A 17,418-nucleotide genomic window follows, 5' to 3' on the forward strand; every position below is an offset into this window, starting at 1 on the left:
GCTCACCTAAACAGAGTTGGAAACAACCGACCTAGATGCAGAGGTATTTTATCTGAGTACGGAGACCTGGACACGCTGCCCTATCTCCCACGGATTTATCTTTCCCTTCCTAGCAAAACACTACCTTACAATTCACGGTAGCTGCTTTATCTTTCATCATTCGTAAGAAAAATAATGAGATGCCATTTAGCTCCACGGACGGCTCAGAGCGCAGCTGCAGTTTCAGCACCGGGAGCCGGCGGGCTGCGGTAACTCGGCCCTTGCCCCGAACGCTGCACTCGCCCGTGCCGAGCCCTCGGCCCCGGCCGCAGGCCCCCAGCCCGCGCCGGGACCCGCTCCCGCCGCGCCGTCAGCCCCATGGCATAAACCAGGCAACTTCGACCTTTGCGCCCAGAGAGCCGTGCCCACCCGAGCCAGTCCATTTATTACCATCCTCAAAACTTTTGGCTGAATAGATCTGATAATGCATATTACCCGTCCTAATCAGCTGGGCTCACCTCGCTACCTCACCACCCCAGCGCCCGCCTCCGTCACAGGCAGCGGAGAGGAGCAGCCCGCAGACCTGCCGCCGCCCCCCGCGCAGCAGCCGTTCCCATCTCCGAGCGCTTTTTACCCGTGTCCCGTCCCCCGGCCACGGCGCTCCGGCGGCGCAGCAGCCGGGACCCCACGGGCCGCCCGGGCAGGGGGAGCGGAGAGCGGCCCCCCGGGACAGCAGCCGGGACCCCACGGGCCGCCCGGGACAGCCGCCGGGCCCTGAGGGGGCCGCGCTGCAGGGAGGGGGCACCCCCACCCACCCACGCCGCTGAGGGGAGCGGAGCCCGCGCTGCCCACGCCGGGACAGGGGATGCGCGGGGCTCACCTGCCTCCGTACCGGTGCCGCCGTTGCCGGTGGTGCCGCCTCCTCCCGCCGGCAGGAGGGAGCCGCGGGCCGTGTTTTTATAGCGGCGGGGCGCAGCCGCCCAGCAGCGCCCGCCGCCCCCCGCGCCCGCCGCCGCCACCGCCCCGGGCCGCAGCGCCCCCTGCCGGCCCGCGCCGCGCCCTGCGCCACCGCCCCGGGCGGGGCACCCCCCCCCCCCGCCCGGCCCCTGCGCGACCGCGGGGCATCCACAGCCCCACACCCCCAGCGGCACCTGCCGGGGAAGCACACAGCCATCGCGACAGAGGTGGCGACACGTCTATATCTAACGCAGAAAGTTCCCGTGGTGGCATTTGTGGGACGCTTCAATCCCTGCCCCTTTTTCATGGGCATTGCCGTGATTAACGTGTGTAAATTAACACCCGATAAGCAAATAGGTGGATTATTGAATGAGGATTTTCCTGGGAATATACATACAGGTCAGCATCTGCCAGGGAAGGTGTAGCAGTGCCTCAGATGACATCAGGCATCATGGCAAGGCTTGCCGTTCCTTGGCTGGCCGCTCTCCGGTTCTCCCTTGCTCCGAGTTCATTTCTCTTTCACTTTAAAATGAGTGACAAAATAAATGAATAAATAAGCAGACACACAAATTTGCTTTTCAGCAAGACTCAAACGGTAACATTCATGACTTTTACTATGCTTAAACTCTTGCCCAGGGGTTTTACTCCCATTAGGGGAGCAAGCCTTGTGGTATAGGCAGAGGCTCTTTATTGTACGTTTAAAGCCTTATCTACACGTACAGGCTGTGTTACAGCTATCTCTGTCAGTATTGTTATATTCCCAAGGAGCCAGTGCTCATTGTTTCAATCAGCTGTTAAAATCAGCAGCAGGCACGAGATCAGATGGGAGTTTTATGATCTGTGTCTAATGCTGGGCAACTCAATTAATTTTTACAAAGTCCTCTGGGCAAATGCATGAAGGTCTGTTCGGGAGGGGCCAGTGAAGGGGTTCCCAGTTCGCGAGGTCAGCCAGATGCTACACGGCATCCTCCTGCCCGGGAGCACCCGCAACGATGCCTGGAGGCACCAGGAGAAGAGCCAGGAGGTCAGGACCTACACGCAGAGACACGAGACAGCAACTGTCTGGGAGTCCGGGGAAACCTGGGCAGAAATGTCCGTGGGCTGCATCCCAGCTCCAGCCTGGCCCTTTGGCAGCTGGGATCCAGTATAGCATCCTGGAAAGACTTTCCTTACCCCATGCTCGTCTGATCAAGCTGATGTTACAGCCTCATATGGCGGGACAGTCACTGTCACAGGATATATCCTTATTTCCCAGGCACACAGTAACTTCCTTATTTCTGCCTGTGCTCAAACACACTGTGCTTGCATCTGTCTGCAGTCTGAAGTGCCAAGTACCATCCCTGTGGCACCATAAGTGAGTCTCTTATCCTTAAAGGACCTTCCTTTAAGATTTGTCTTCCCTGCTGAAAAAAGCTGTGTTCCCCACCCCCAGCCCCACCACGCTGCGCTTGAGTTACAAAGACAATGAAGATAAAGCATCTTAGCTGGTAAAGTCATAGAGAGCATCCCTTTGGCTGGCACAAAGGAGGACCCTGACGAGACAGGCAGTGGCAGGTTTAGCTGTGGTGGTTTACGGCATGAAACCCCCCCCACCAGCACTGCCAGAGCTTTTCAGCCCCCAGCAGAATGCGCAGGACAGGAGATGTGGCCACATCTTGGTTCACAATTCACAGTATTATTTATGTTCAAACCCTGAGCTTATCTATAGTCAAAATAAGGGGAGGGGGTCCTGAGGAAGTGAATGAAACCATCCAGCACCTCAGCCATTAATTTTCAGGAAGCAGCAGTGCCATTTGTCATGTCCAAAGGCATCACCATGAAAGCATTCGTGACGGGGACTTACAGAGGAGGCAGGCTTTCATTGCCCTCTTTTTACCTTAGTACTTGAAAGGATGCACTGGCTGTGCTAAAACAGGGACAATAACTGAGAAAGCCCAAACTCATGCAAAATATTAATTGGACTGCCAAGTCCTATTATATGAAAAAAAAAAAAAATACATGCCGACACTGAGTTTCTTCCCTCAACAGAACATTTTTGCAAACAATTATCACTCCCAGCACTTGACTTCTGATCGCGGAGCTATTGCACTCTGAAAGATAATTCATGCTATTATCACACCTAATTAAAAACTACTTAGCTGTAGAATGTGGGTTCTGCTTTATTTTTAGATTCTGTGCAGAAGTGAAATTATCTGCTGTAGATAATTCACATAAACTTGTTTTTCTTCAACATTTGGAAGAGAGTTTTGTAGCCGATAGAAATGTACAGTGAAAGATTTCTTATGCAACTCCAACAAAGAAGGGATAACAAAAAATTGTTGCTTACACTATAAAGAGTAAAAGAAAATGATGAAGTAGTAGATGGCTTTTATAAATGTAGGCAGAGCAGTTTCAAGCACAGTTTCAAGCTGAAACCACTTTGTTGATGTGTTTAGGAACAAGCTGCTACAGCTACAGAGAGGTGGCAGAACAGCCTCACACATAGACCTGGAAATACAAGGCAGTGAGGAACCCGTGGCCCAGAGCAGGGCCAGCCTGCCTGTGAGCAGCCGGGACTGGATACGGCCCTGATGGAACTGGGGAATGGAGCAACCACGCGCTATGGCCATGGCTGACCTGACGAGACCCTCAAGTCTTCCCTCCGCCTCATAAGGGCACGGATGGTTGGCACAGTGGAGGCACCTTTTGCTGTGCATCCAGGCTTCATCCCTTGTGTTTAAACAAGCACCAAGACATCTCAGTGGCTGTGTTTGCACTGAGGGACATGGCGGGATCGGGGGCCAAGCTGGATTGCTGGCCATCCACGCTGCTTGATCGTTAGCGTGCAGTGCCTGGGTGCAGCCTGGGGAGTGGCACACAGGAGGGACGGTTTCCAGCAAGCAGCAGAGATGGGACCGCACTGCTTCCCATTTCCTTCACCCTACAGCGTCTTCCAGCTCTGTCTTTGCAGCCACAAAATTCCCTCCTGCCCCACCCCAATTCATGCAATACAAACCCTGCTTCATGCCATAAAACACCATTCTTGTGGGCTGCAGCACAGCTATTACATTAGTTCAGACAGAATAAATTAAAAAAAAAAAAAAAAAAAAAAGAAGGGAAACATCTACACATTAATACCAATGTCTTAGGGCCACAGGGGCACCAGATGGGAGACCAGGATCAAGCACTATGCAGCATGGATATAGCCAGTCTGTGTCACTTGGCCTCGGGATCAGGGAGCGGTTTTTGGCTCTGTTTACTTCGTGGTAAGTACAGAGCTGTGATGCCAGAAGGCTGCACAAGGCTTATTTCTCTGCAGAATTAAGCAGAAGACGCAATCGGTGTTCAGCTTTGCGGATTACCTGGGAACAATGAAAGTCAGGAAAAAAAAATAGCTTCCCCCCTCCATGCTTAGATCAAGCTGCAACATCATATTAAGGCTATTCACTCCGGAAGATTTTTAAAAGGTTTTTGTATCAGGGAAGACGCAGCTCAGACCTGCACAAGGGAAGGTCCACAGAGCAGCTCCTGGGCTGCGTTGCCCGGAGCGCGAGCACTGCTGAGGGCAGGCGTACAGAAAAGCTGAGGGCTGCCTGGCTGCCCCTGCTAAGTCAGTGGGCAGGTGACCGGCAGGGCCTGCTGCAGGCAGGGCGAAGGGCTGCTGCCAGCCTGCTGCCTGGGGGCACAGACATGCAGATGCCCGGAGCTGACAGCCTGCCTGCAGCCCATTTTACCAGCAAAACAATTGCAGTTGGAAGTATGATTTTTTGCTGTTTTGTTTGTTTTTTTTTTTTAATTTAGATAATTACTGTAGTCCTATCAGCTATTTTTATTTAAGCACCATCTTAAACTTCAGTTACACCAGCTAAAACTCAAGTGCTGACATACTTGTCCCAGCATGAAGCTGTCTGATACTGACTTGGCTATCTTCTGGTCTGGAATCGCTGTAACAACATAAGCTCTTTTCTATTGCATCACCATGAGGGCTAACTGTGTCACTTGAATTGTTATCAGCGTAATTAAAGTGGGACAACTCTTGTGTCTCGATAAACACCGAGGAGCTGGCTTTGACTGTGACTGCTGCTCTTCTTATCAGGGGAGAGACTGGCTTGTCTCAACTCCCCAAATAAACCTGTGCTGTAAAGATGTAGTGGAGGTCTATATAAATTACAGCTAAACCAGTTGATTCCTTCATCTGTGAATGTTGGCTGGCTAATTTAATGAGAAATAAAAGGCTGTAGCCAGAGCAAATCTATCATGTAAAGCAAACAGTCTTGCCAGAAAAATATCAACTTAATCTATCAAGTCGATTGCTCTTTCATTCAAATTATGAGGACTATCTTGTATACTCAAATTACTACTGACTGAAAATCCTGCAAGAACGTATTGCATTAGGCACGCTAACAGCAATAACCTACTCATTTTTGAGCAGACTACAACCAAGTGGTGAGGATGACTTCAAATACTCTTTTCAAATGGCTTGGATTATTTTAAGCCATAAATTCAAAGTCTTCTGGGATCACAATAGTCGCCTCTCTGAGCTGTGTTACTGTTTGATAACAGCAGTGAAACACTGCAGACAGATGATAAAGCAGTTTGATGTGAGCTCTTGTGAATGACACCATGGAAGAAATCTGTCCCATGAGACCTGAGGAATCCCAACCATGAAGAAGAGTAATTGCAGTCAGATAAAAATGGCAGCTTGCTCAACACATTGACTTCTATCTGAATAAATATAATTTAGTGCATTTGCTTGGATGAAGGGGATTTTTCGTGCGAATAATTTCTAATCATCATGAGTAAAGATTGCAGAATTTAAGTAACGTATATACAGTTCTTTCATTTTTTTTCTAATTTGTATCGAGGAAACATTACTGTTGAGGAAAACTCAACTGTTGTGATAGCCTGAGCAGTGTGACTCTCTGCATTTTATGAGTTCTCATGGATTTATGAAGTTGCATACATATATGCATGCATATACATATATGTAGCCAGCAATCTGTTTGCAGGCCTGCATCTAGTGCCTTTTGAGCCACAGAAAATGGAGGGTCCTTAGATCCGGACAATTCCCATTCAAATAGCAGTGTCTAAGACAACAGGATGGTCACATCCCAGGAGAACCACCTTCCTCCAACTCGTCTGCCAGGAGGTGGGATTTAGAGACCGGCAGAGCTCAGAACAGGAAAACAAGCAGCTCTGATGTTAAACCTCGAGTGCAGGTTGGTGGCTCCTCACACAGATTGGGCTGCTGCCATCAGGTGAGTGACACACTGTGCCTAAGTTGCACCTTGCTGACCGTGGGTGGGGAGGTGTGATTCTCCAGTCCTTTCCCCTCCTTTCCCCACACCTCCAGCCCCAGCCAGCCAGCCTGCTCCCTCGCTTGCTGCAGCCCCGCCGCTTGTCGAACCCACGCCCGAGCCTATTCATTTCACTAACCCTGCTCAAACCGCTTCGGCCGTCATTGCACAGCAGGACTGAGGTCCTGCTCTCCTCATAGTGGCTCCAGCACTTGTTGGAGCTGCTCTGAGCCACCCCAGCATTGCAAAAAGCTAACACGACAGCAAAAGCCAAGTGATTCACCTTCTCCTGAGTTAGAATATTGAGGTGCATCAGCAACAGTGCTGTGGCCTACCGCTGGGGACGGAGGGCAGGAGGCAAGACCCTCGGAGCCAGCAGCTGCGTGGGCTGAGGGCTGCCTTGGCATCACAGCCAGTCTTTTTCGTGGGGGTTCATTTTCTGCGAGCTTGATAAACTGAACTGCCCCATGAAGGGCTTCAGTGAGTGCTGGCATTGGTACATGGGGTGGGGAGAGCAGGAACAGGAAAGAAGGAAAGAAGGACATGGGGTGAAGAGGAGGACGACTTCAATTTTTGGCAGAGCTGTTTAGATTTGCTCAGCTGTATCATGCAGCTCTGCTCACTGTAAGGCAGTTGGTCACCCAGAAAACCTTCCCTACCCACTGGCCAGGCCGGCTCCTCTTCCTCCCTGCGTGTGTGGCTGGAGGGCTGCAGAAGGAATGGGGCAGGAAGGAGCAGGCGGTGAGAAGGATGGCCAGTGGGAGCCCCTGCTACTCCTAACATCGGTTGTGAAACTCACAGCCCACGCGGCAGGCTGGCTTAGGGAACTGAGATGCGATTTTTAAAATTTCAAGAAAATGGTTTTAGAAAAACAGTCCCTGTGCAATGTAACAAACAGTTGCACTTCCACAAATAAGGGAGCGGAAGCAGCAGAAGGGGCTGCAGACTGTGAGCTGCAACAGCACCTGTGTAAGGTAACATTGCACACCAGCCACGTTGCTTCTCTGTCCATCCAGGAACACACAGAAACAAAGGGCAGAAAGAAAGGATGTGTGTAGCTGAGTTGTCCTGTATTATCAGCAGAGGGAGAAGGGAACGACCTATGCAGAAAGCAGAGATACGCACCTGTTCAGAAACCACAGGTGGGAAGAACGACCTGGACCTAAACTTAGCAGCATGTCAAAGTTACATTAGGGACATGCATGCACCCAGCTCTCCTCTGGCAGCCCAGCAGCACCCCTTTGTCTGTCGCATCCCTATCCATCACTCTGGAGATCCACCACTGAGCATTCAAGCCCCTGCTCCACCAACCATCCTCACTACGGCATTCTACATCCTTCACCTTGATTGACTCCTGATTCATCTGAGGAGGAGGGAGAGGAGGAGGAAGATTTGACTATTAAAAAGAAGCAGCAAGAATGCTCTCAGAAATGTTACGTCAAGCGTTCAGCCTTGCTGGTAAAATGACTGAGTTCACTGGATAGTGAAGCAGTTTTTCCCTTAGAATTAAGGAAACAGAGGAGGATGTGTCAGGGACTTGAGAAATAAAACTTACATATACAAGAACAGTGTAAAACGATGCAGAGGATGAAGAGGCAGGAGCAGGATCATCCAGATCATCACCTGGAGGTGACACAGGCTTTCCAGAGCAGTCCACTGTCTTGGCTGTTTTATCCATGAGAATGAACACCCAGCACACATCTTTTACTGTGCGTATTTTCAATATCTCTTTCTGAACAGCCACATTCAGCATCACCTTCCTCAGATGAATCAAGATCAGTCAAGTCAACCAAGCGTGAAGGACAGAAAAAGAGGATAATGCTTGGGCACTCAGTCTCTCAGACAAAGCAGCCAAGATCATTTCAAACAGTGATCTGCTCATTAATTCTGATGGAAAAAACTGCTTCGCTATCCATTGCACAGCTAACGCTCACGCTGTTCAGGAACATATTCTCAGTGGGAAGGGGGGGTATGGCTGTTTTCTTCACACTAGCCAAAGTAAAGGCTGAAGGCACTTTACAGCTCTTCCAGGCCCATGATTTCAGTTCCTGAGGCACTGAATGTTGCTTCAGGGTGAACAGGAAAGCCCAAATGCACCCACAACTGGAGCTTTGTATTTGAAGGTGTTTACACTGTTGTGGAGCCAGGCTGGTTCTGGGGACTCAGGCAGGTCAGCTATGAGACTGCATTGCAGTGAGGTGTTTGTTCAGACCTTGCCAGACCTGCTTGACATTCCCATCATACAGGTTGCTAGCGATGCAATGGTCAGAGTAGGTTGTTGTAAAATCATACCCAAAGACAGCCTTCTCAGCTGCCTACTTGTCTGGTTTTCACCAGGGCTTTGCAAGTCAGCAGTAGGAAACTGCACCCAATTCCCTCCAGCTATCACTGTTTGGACCTGTGCTAAATCAGACATGTAGTATTCACAGAGGAGAAGAACAGAGTAGTTTCTTAACAGAATATTAGTTTCTGATAGGATTGCTTCTTTTGAAGTCTCACACTTAGGATGCACTCTAAACAGTGACCAGGGAATACAGAGCATCGTCAAGTCCTGGCTGCATCAAGCCAGCATTGCTGGAGCGATGGCAGATCTACAGGCATGTAAATGCCTTTTTCTGCATCTGTCAAAATCAAGAATAAATTGAAAACAGGATCATCTCAGCTTTATTATGGTATCAGCTAGATTTCCTCGGAGTAGGTTTAGGTAACAGCACTAAAGAAAATAGTAGCCAGTTTACAGTAGGGCTGCTGTTATCTGTGGCATTCAATTGCTGGCAGAGCTGCAGTGGGTAATCTTCAGGGAAGACTCATTGTGTGTATGTGAGGAGGGAAACATAGCCACAAATGAGGACCAGGAGGACAACAACAGCTGTACGGTCACAGCCGGGAAGCAAAGGGAACTGATACTCATGTGGATGCAGAATAATGAGGTTTGTGGGGATATGATTGACAGTGGGGCTTAGCAGCAGCCCTGAATGGCAGGGACTCTCCTCCAGAACATGATATTGCAAATGAAGTGGAAGAAGGAAAAATTATAACAGTGACTGACAGGCTCCAAGGCAGGTGAATGCTTCAGCAAGCACTTCGGCAGGCCGGCGAGCAGCAGTGACACACTGGCTGCAGCTTCTGTCCTGAGGGCAGCTCAGTCCAGCAGCCACAGAGAGAAGGAGCGGTGAGAACAGGGCTCAACCCTGATAGAGATTTCTGCATACTGCAGACAACTGAAAATCTTACAGGAAAGACCATTATTTACACAGTGCTTATATGAAAATCTGTGCCATCTTATGTGCCATCCTTTTGTCTTCTTATCTGTCAAGCTTCTCTGGCTTTGCAGTACCATCCAGTAACACCCTAGTGTTTTACTGTCAAACTTTTGACTATACATCAAGGGTGCAGTGACTGGGACCAGAGCCTGCAGCTAGCTGCCCCATGGGCTTCAGGGATTGTTTGAGGTCCCTTCCACATTTGCTTTCCACTGGGGCAAGGTTTCACCGGACACCCCCTGAGCCTGAGTTCACAGACAACATGGGGTTCAAGATTTCCCTGCTGATGCTGAGGGTAACTCCTTGCTAAGAGGGACTTAAGTTTAAAGAGGGGGCGGCTGGGGGAGGCTGAGGCTAGCTGAGTCCCCAGCCCATCTTCCCGTGCAGGGCTGGTGGCTTCTCAGGGATTATCACAGTCCTGAGGCATCATTAGCTTCCATAGAGTTTGTATGCAACAGAGAAGAGAGACAGCCGAGAGATAAGGACCCTTGTCTGGCTTCCCCAAAAGTCAGGGAAAAAGGCTGCTCCAGGGCTCCCTGCAAGCATCTGTTACAGAGCCTCCCCCAGGGCAGGCCACCTGGCAGCCTCCTCCCTCCCTTCCCTTTAGAATATTGCCTTTCCCACTTGACCTTGCTTCGCAATGAGGCTATGTGCACTCAGAAGCAATTGAAAGAAATCCCCATTTAAAAACCTACGGTGCATTTGCTTTTCTGTGAACACATTTATAATTAAGTCCTCCGGAGAGGGTCGGAAGTCTGAAATGGGTTTTTCTCCCCCTCCTGTTTCTTTACCTTCTTTCCTCCTCAGCACATGCTTGTTTCACAAAACTATCCCGCGCTGACCTCAGAGATGGACACGTTTTTATTTCGGGCACTTGACCTATTGTCCTGGGTATTGTATTTAACCAAACTCAGCTCTAAGCCCCTCAGAATAAGGGGATTACTATCTCTCTATGAATTTCATAAAAAAGCTGTAGGAAATGCCAGCTTCACAGTTTCTGGGGTTTGTATTTAAGGAAAAAGGATTACTATGGCAGGCAGGGAATTACCAGCTCCTGACCCCTGCAAATGCTGGACAGATGCAGATCTTTACCAGATATCTGAGAAAAACCAAGAGTAAATCTGTACTGCTGCAGTCCAAATACTGTCCCATTTGCTCTGATGTCCTCTGCCCCTCTGTCCCAGTGGAGGCTGCGTCCACCCGGTCACCCTCACTTGGGGCTCATCCTCGTGGCTGAGCCCCAGCCGCAGCTGGGGGGCACCCAGGGGTGGTCCCCACACCGGAGGTGTCCTCCCTCAAAGGGAGGCAAGGACATGGCTGCCATCCAGCTGCAATACCTCACAGCCCGCATACAGAGAAACCCCCTTGTTTTCCCTCCCATGCACCCTGGTAAAACTTTTAATGAACCGCACAAGCCCTCACCAGCCGCAGAGCTGCTGGAGCGTGTTTTCCCCAGGCTTGCCACCACCTCCTTGGGTTACCTGTTTAATAAGGTGAGGTGGCTGATGAAAGCTTCTCCTGCAATTAGGGCAGCTGTAATAGCAACTCCAGTGTGGGCTGCATGGGGTCGAGCCAGGCTGCTGAGAGAACACTGAGCCTGTGTGGCTTCTCTGATGTCTAATAATGCAAGTCAACTCACCTGTGCTTGCAGGGGGAGCACACTGGGTACTTGGCTACTGCCTTCATCACACGAGTAGGTACTTGAGATATATGAGATATCTACTTGCTTATCAAATTGGCTGAAACTGGCCAAAAGGAATTAGGAATCCAAGAGATTCAAAAGGTAAATAATGTTTTATTAGCTTCCATCTGAAAATGTAAGCAAGTCTCAGCCCAAGTTTCCTTCACTTCATCTCACCCAGTGGCCTGATCCTTTGCCACAGTGAGTCCTGCCTCATCATTTATACCCAAAAGTGTCAGTAGAAGTGTTATCACAGATCTTCATTAACCACTTTAGGTGGTCTCCATTTTAGGCTGCTGCCCGCTCCTCTGACCATACCCAGGTGCCCAGAAAGAGTGGTGGTACCTCGTGGAGCTCATGGCAGCTCTTCCTGGGGAGAAAGAAGGTGGAGGAGAACCATACTAGGAGAGTGTGCTGATATAGGAGCAGCATCTGAGAATATAGTACGTATGGGAAAGAAAGGAAAAAAAAGAAAAAAAAAAAGAATGAGAGAACCTGGGAAGAACCAAGTCACATAAAAATCCAGAAACTATGAGGAAAGTGTAGGATTAGGTAAAATAAATTCAGTATTAATCTGACGCAAATTTACTTGCAACTTCCTTGTATTATTCGGATAGAGACCACAGTGCATACGTCAGTATAAAAGCTGTATGTATTGTTCAGGAATTCCTTCCCAAGGATTAACCGCTTGCTGGGAGAATACTACTCATTTCATTTCCAATCAGGAGAGCATTCATATTTATAAAAAAAATCTCAGAGGCAGGAGGTGAGAGGACACGTGGCAGCAGTTCTTATCCCATAAGTGGTCTCCAAGCTAGAAATCAGATTTGAAGTAAACAAACAAACCTGAGCATGCTCATCTTGCTGTTCTTAAAAATAAGCAGTATGTGTAACTCCTAACTACAGTGGCATCTGCTTTGTCCTTAATGAGTGACAACTGATAATGTCTCTTCCCCAAAACCACTGTTGACATTACCGACATAATCAGAAGTCATTGCAATAGGTGTAGGCAATTAGGGATAATCGCATTTCAAATAAGTAAATCTACCACAAGAGTTAATGTTCATCTGGAGAGTAAGAATCTTTGTGTCATATTTAAATGAGTTTCCTTAATTAAACTGACACTGAAGTTAGTTCATATTTCTGAAAGTACATCTCTTCCTCTGTCATCACAGGTTAAAGCAGTTCTCTGAAGCTCTCTCTCATATTGCCGTTAAGATGAAGTTTACAGCATATATAAAAAGGGGCAATTCTGGTATCAAATGGCTGTGCAGCTGCACTTGCCTTTAGTTTTCATAGAATCATAGCATGGTTTGTGTTGGAAGGGACCTTAAAGATCATCTAGTTCCAACCCCCCTGCCATGGTCAAGGACACCTTCCACTAGACCAGGTTGCTCAAAGCCCCATCCAACCTGGCCTTGAACACTTCCAGGGATGGGGCATCCACAGCTTCTCTGGGCAACCCGTTCCAGTGCCTCACCACCCTCATAGTGAAGAATTTCTTCCTTATAACTAATCTAAATCTACCCTCTTTCAGTTTAAAACCATTACCCCTTGTCCTATCACTACATGCGCTTGTGAAAAGTCCCTCTCCAGCTTTCTTGTAGGCCCCCTTCAGGTACTGGAAGGCTGCTATAAGATGTCCCTGGAGCCTTCTCTTCTCCAGGCTGAATAACCCCAACTGTCTCAGCCTGTCTTCATAGGAGAGGTGCTCCAGCCCTCTGATAATTTTTGTGGCCCTCCCTGGACTCGCTCCAACAGGTCCCTGTCCTTCTTATGTTGGGGGCCCCAGAGCTGCACGCAGTACTGCAGGTGGGGTCACACGAGAGCAGAGTAGAGGGGCAGAATCACCTCCCTCTACCTGCTGTCCACGCTTCTTTTGATGCAGCCCAGGATACAGCTGGCTTTCTAGGCTGCAAGTGCACATTGCCGGGTCATGTTGAGCTTCTCATCAACCAACACCCCCAAGTCCTTCTCCTCAGGGTTGCTGTCAATCCATTCTCCACCCAGCCTGTATTTGTGCTTGGGATTGCCCCGAACCATGTGCGGGACCTTGCACTTGGCCTTGTTGAACTTCATGAGGTTTGCACGGGCCCACCTCTCAAGCCTGTCAAGGTCCCCCTGGATGGCATCCCTTCCCTCCAGTGTGTCAACCACACCACACAGCCTGGTGTCATTGGCAAATTTGCTGAGGGTGCACTCAATCCCACTGTCTATGTTGCTGACAAAGATGTTAAACGTTTTCAAAATATGGTGCTTTTTAGCAAGAAACTATCTCATAACCAAATGAAAGAAAAAACCCAACTGCCTAAATCTGTAAATGCAGGACTTCCCTGCACAGCTTTATTAAATTGAAAGAGTGAATAGCACTATCTGAGCTAATAGTTGTTTCTGCAGGGATCTGGGGTTTTTTTAGTGTTTCTGAGATGTTAGTTCTCTGGCTAAACTGGTCTTACATACTCAGCTCAGCCTGTCCTGAGCCTGGATGATTTAAAAAGGACTATAATCTGGGGTGAAATTGCAAGTCAGATCTAGGGCATCTGTGCCTGCAGGATTGTTACTGGCTGTTGCATTGTCTACCAGCATCATTCAATCTCGCTTTGCTTTCTGCATTCAGTCCTCGTAGATAGAGTAAATACTGCCTCCAGCTTAGGCTCTGCTTTTTCAATTGCAGGTCTCAAAGCTGACAACAAATAGGAGGTGAGCATTATTAACAAGAGTTTGCTGAAATCTTGGTAGAGCTATTCAAAGCAATTTTATGTGAGAGACTGTTTAAGATACAACCTGCCATGTCAAAGAGCAACTTGTCTTTCTGCATCTGGCACAAATCTCTCTGTTAACGTTTTAATAAATGTCACTCCTCAGCCACCTCTTGGGAAAAGACCAGGGTCCAGGACCACTGCTTTTTTAGGGAGTGCAGGAGAGAGTGTATTTTTACCAAGTAATAGAGTTTTCTTTCAGTCCTGAAGATGAGTCTGGAGTGGTTCATGCTCTGAGTACATAATCATTGCTGGCTTCACATTTCCTGCTGGATTTCTCTCTTTGCACAGGCTTGCATCTATTTTCAAATAATTGCCATTTCCTTTTCCTGCCCTTGAAAACTAGCTCTTCTGTGAACTAATGTCAAATTCTATCCTCCCTTCATACCGTGTGTCATATCGTGCTTTTCTTAAACCAGCTGAAGAGAGGCATTAGACACTGTTCGCAGGTGACAAAGAGCCTGTTTTAAAGCCTCGTCAATTTAATTGTACTTGCTAATTAGAATCAAAACTTTAGTAAAGTGTCAGCTAAAGTGAAAACGTTAATGCAGGGGGATAGTCCTGTATTTGTTGAGTTATTGGGGAATTCATAACTATGGCTACACAGCTAATCGTAGATAGAAGAAGAGCACAACTGAGACCCCAGGTCAAAAATACAGCCCTGTATGAGCTGTGAGGTGCCTGCAGGGACCTCAGCAGCTCTGCAGGGACCTTTGGGATCTTCCAAACTGTCACCAGTCAGCAGAGGGCAACACAGGCACAAAAACACAGAAAAGCTTCACAGGCTCCCAACCCCGTACCTTCCTCTGCTAACGTGAGCAGGATCAGGCTTCAACATACTGCAGCCAAGGATGAAACACTTTGTATAATTAAAACATCTTTTCTCCAAACACAGCTGATAGGCAAACAAAAGAACACAAAATAAGTAAACCAAACACAGTTGTCAAGGTCCCAGTAGAATATTACAGAATTTCTATGTGTAATGACCTTGTAGCAACTGACTATGGCAAAACCTGTGAGCTGGCTAAATACATTTTAAACGTGAGTTTAGTACAGGAAAATGGGGCAGACTCTAAGCTGGAGAACTAAACAAATGGAAATTCTGGTGTGGCCTTGAAAAGAAAGTTGTAAGAAAGCAATTTTCACTCTTGATGGCAACGGTACAAATACTGGACCAGATCCAGAGGGTGCATAATTCAGCGCAATGTGCCTTACACCCATGTGGTACCCTGGCATCCGAGGGGCAGGCGGTATGGAGGGGCTTACTTCCACTCTGCACCTGCGTTTTCCCCCGTGGAGGGTGGACTTCATGTCGGACTGGGGTTCAGGTGAGAGCAGGCACGTACACAGTGAGGATGCTCAGCAGAGCTGCAACCCAGGTGGAAACAGGCGATAGAAAATGTGGCAGGACAAAGGCATCCACTGGAGAATTCTGGTCTTTTTTTAAAAATAGTCACTGCCTGTACGCCAAGTGTCCAAGAATATGAGAACTGTATCAGCTTCAATCAAATGCCATTTATGCTCTTCTGACAATGACCAGAAGTAGATACCTAGAGAAACGTTTAAGGCAAGGAAATGCCTGTAGAGAAACTGCCCAGAGCCTCCTGCCAGCCGGTAACAACCTGCAGGGCAGGGACCGCCTGGACCGCACGGGCCGTGTTTGTGTTCACCAGCCCTCCACCGATTTCCCTGGTGACTCTTTAAACTCTCAGAGACCTTTGTCACCCTTCACCTCCTGTGGCAAGGGGTTCTACAGAACCTGTACCTGATGTTTGAAGAGCCACCTTGGGTTTTGCCCTGAAACCTCCTACCCACTAGTTTCCTTCATGTGCTTGCACTGGAAGAGATGGTGAAAACCATTGCCTGTTCTCCATTGCCCCGGCACTCAGAGGCTGCCTTCATCTCTCCTCTGTCACCTCTTCTCCAGCTAGAATAACTGTACTTTGTATTTCTTGTAGGGAAGCAATTTCATTCCTTTGACCACTTTTGTCATCCTGCTCTGAACATTTTCCAGTCCTACTCTACTCTTTTCAGAGGGAGTTGAACTTTCCACTTTTGTATTGCGGGGAATGACTGTGAACTGTACTAAAATAACAACTATAACTGAAGATTACTAAGTTACAACACTAGTGTAGCTGCTTATCTGCCTTATCGTGATGCAGCAGAGATGTACAATAGTTATTATACACCTATAACTTAAACTAATGACAATCAGAAGCCAAATGAAAATAATGAAAACCAGAGGATGACAAAAATCATTCCTTCTTCTTTATTCCCCATCCCAGAGAGGAATAGCCTCACAAATGATTGTCTCCCTCCCAGTCCTGTGACACAGCATCCTGTGTCTTATTCTAATGGCATCTGTTCTCATCTCATTCCCATAGTTGGAGAAGCATTTTCAGGTTTCCAAGCCATGCTCAGCTTTTCTTTTCTCATCATGAACTTTGCCGTTCCAGCATATCAGACCTAACATGGTTGCTATGGAATTGAGTTTGCCTTTTGCTGTTAAAAGATGACGGGCTTTCTAAGTTAGCAGTGTGCTGCTCCATGGTCAGGGCCTAGAAGTGCCTCCAGCATCTGGCACACCAGAGGTAGCTGCTGTTCCCCCTTCAGGTCTTTATGACCCAATTTGCATTTTCCATACGAGTTCTGACCAACCAACCACTCGCTGCTTTTTTTTTTCCTTCTCTTTATGAAACACAATCAACCACTAAGGCTCCTTGAACAGACTTTTCTATTTTTGGAATGGGAAAAAACACAAATGCAAAATCTGTAGCTTTGGTTGTTACCCATCTGCTCACTCTGACTGCAAGCGTTTATGCAAACCCTGTGGCAGCCTTTGGGTTTGCTATAACCCCCTGCATCCTGGGGCATGGCAGTCTGCTGCAAAACGGTGCTAACTTTTTGCAGTAGAGTAGGAAGGATGCATGTTGTTGCAGGTGGCTAGATATTCCACAGGTTGTTTTCTTAGATCAATATTACCAGCTAGTATTATTTGGCACCCAGGAATAATGTCTCCCTGTGGGAATGTATCACCAATATATGTAGCATGCGGAGCCACGTGGGGGCTCGCACGGTTTGCCAGAGCAAGTGCCGTGCTGTGAAACACGGATGCATGGGTCCAGCCCCTGAATGCCTGGAGGAAATGAAAGCCTCTCCTCTACGTATGGAAGGTGCCTATTCTTCTTGCATATAAGGCGCAGCCTGCACAGGACCTGCAGCACAGCAGGGATGCCTGCACCCCTCCCTGAAGCAGCAGCCGTGTCTGCAGGCAGGCACGCCGGCCATGGCACTCGCGGCATGCCGGCGTGGACCCCAGCTGTGCGCTGCTCCACACGTACGAGGAGACCGGAGGAAGGATTTCCTCTGCTTGCTTCCCCACAGCACTTGCACGCAGCCCAGGGATGAATCACGAGCCTACAACTGCAAGATACCACGGAGTTTTTCAGCTTCCTGGATGCAACCTACCGCAGCCCCAAAAGAAAGCACTGACTTGGAGCTGT

General features: G+C 48.5%; 1 protein-coding gene across 8 annotated transcripts in view; it reads right to left on the bottom strand.

Moving 5' to 3' along the window:
- Positions 1–17,418, bottom strand: part of MTUS2 (microtubule associated scaffold protein 2) — a 347,620-nt gene that overhangs the window by 315,116 nt on the left and 15,086 nt on the right. For 3 of the 8 annotated variants that reach the window (XM_087758306.1, XM_087758307.1, XM_087758309.1), the window contains exon 1: positions 860–959. The exons of 1 other annotated variant lie outside the window; for it this stretch is intronic. The gene's annotated coding sequence lies outside the window, so the exon portion shown is untranslated. Of the gene's footprint in view, positions 1–859; positions 960–11,254; positions 11,589–17,418 lie in introns of those variants that run through there. 4 more of the 8 variants (XR_015704927.1, XR_015704926.1, XM_087758310.1 and 1 more) reach the window with 3 other exon arrangements.

This window comes from Nipponia nippon, unplaced genomic scaffold (assembly GCF_047370975.1).
Source record: "Nipponia nippon isolate SJK-2023a ecotype South Korea unplaced genomic scaffold, ASM4737097v1 scaffold_2, whole genome shotgun sequence".
NCBI lineage: Eukaryota > Metazoa > Chordata > Aves > Pelecaniformes > Threskiornithidae > Nipponia > Nipponia nippon.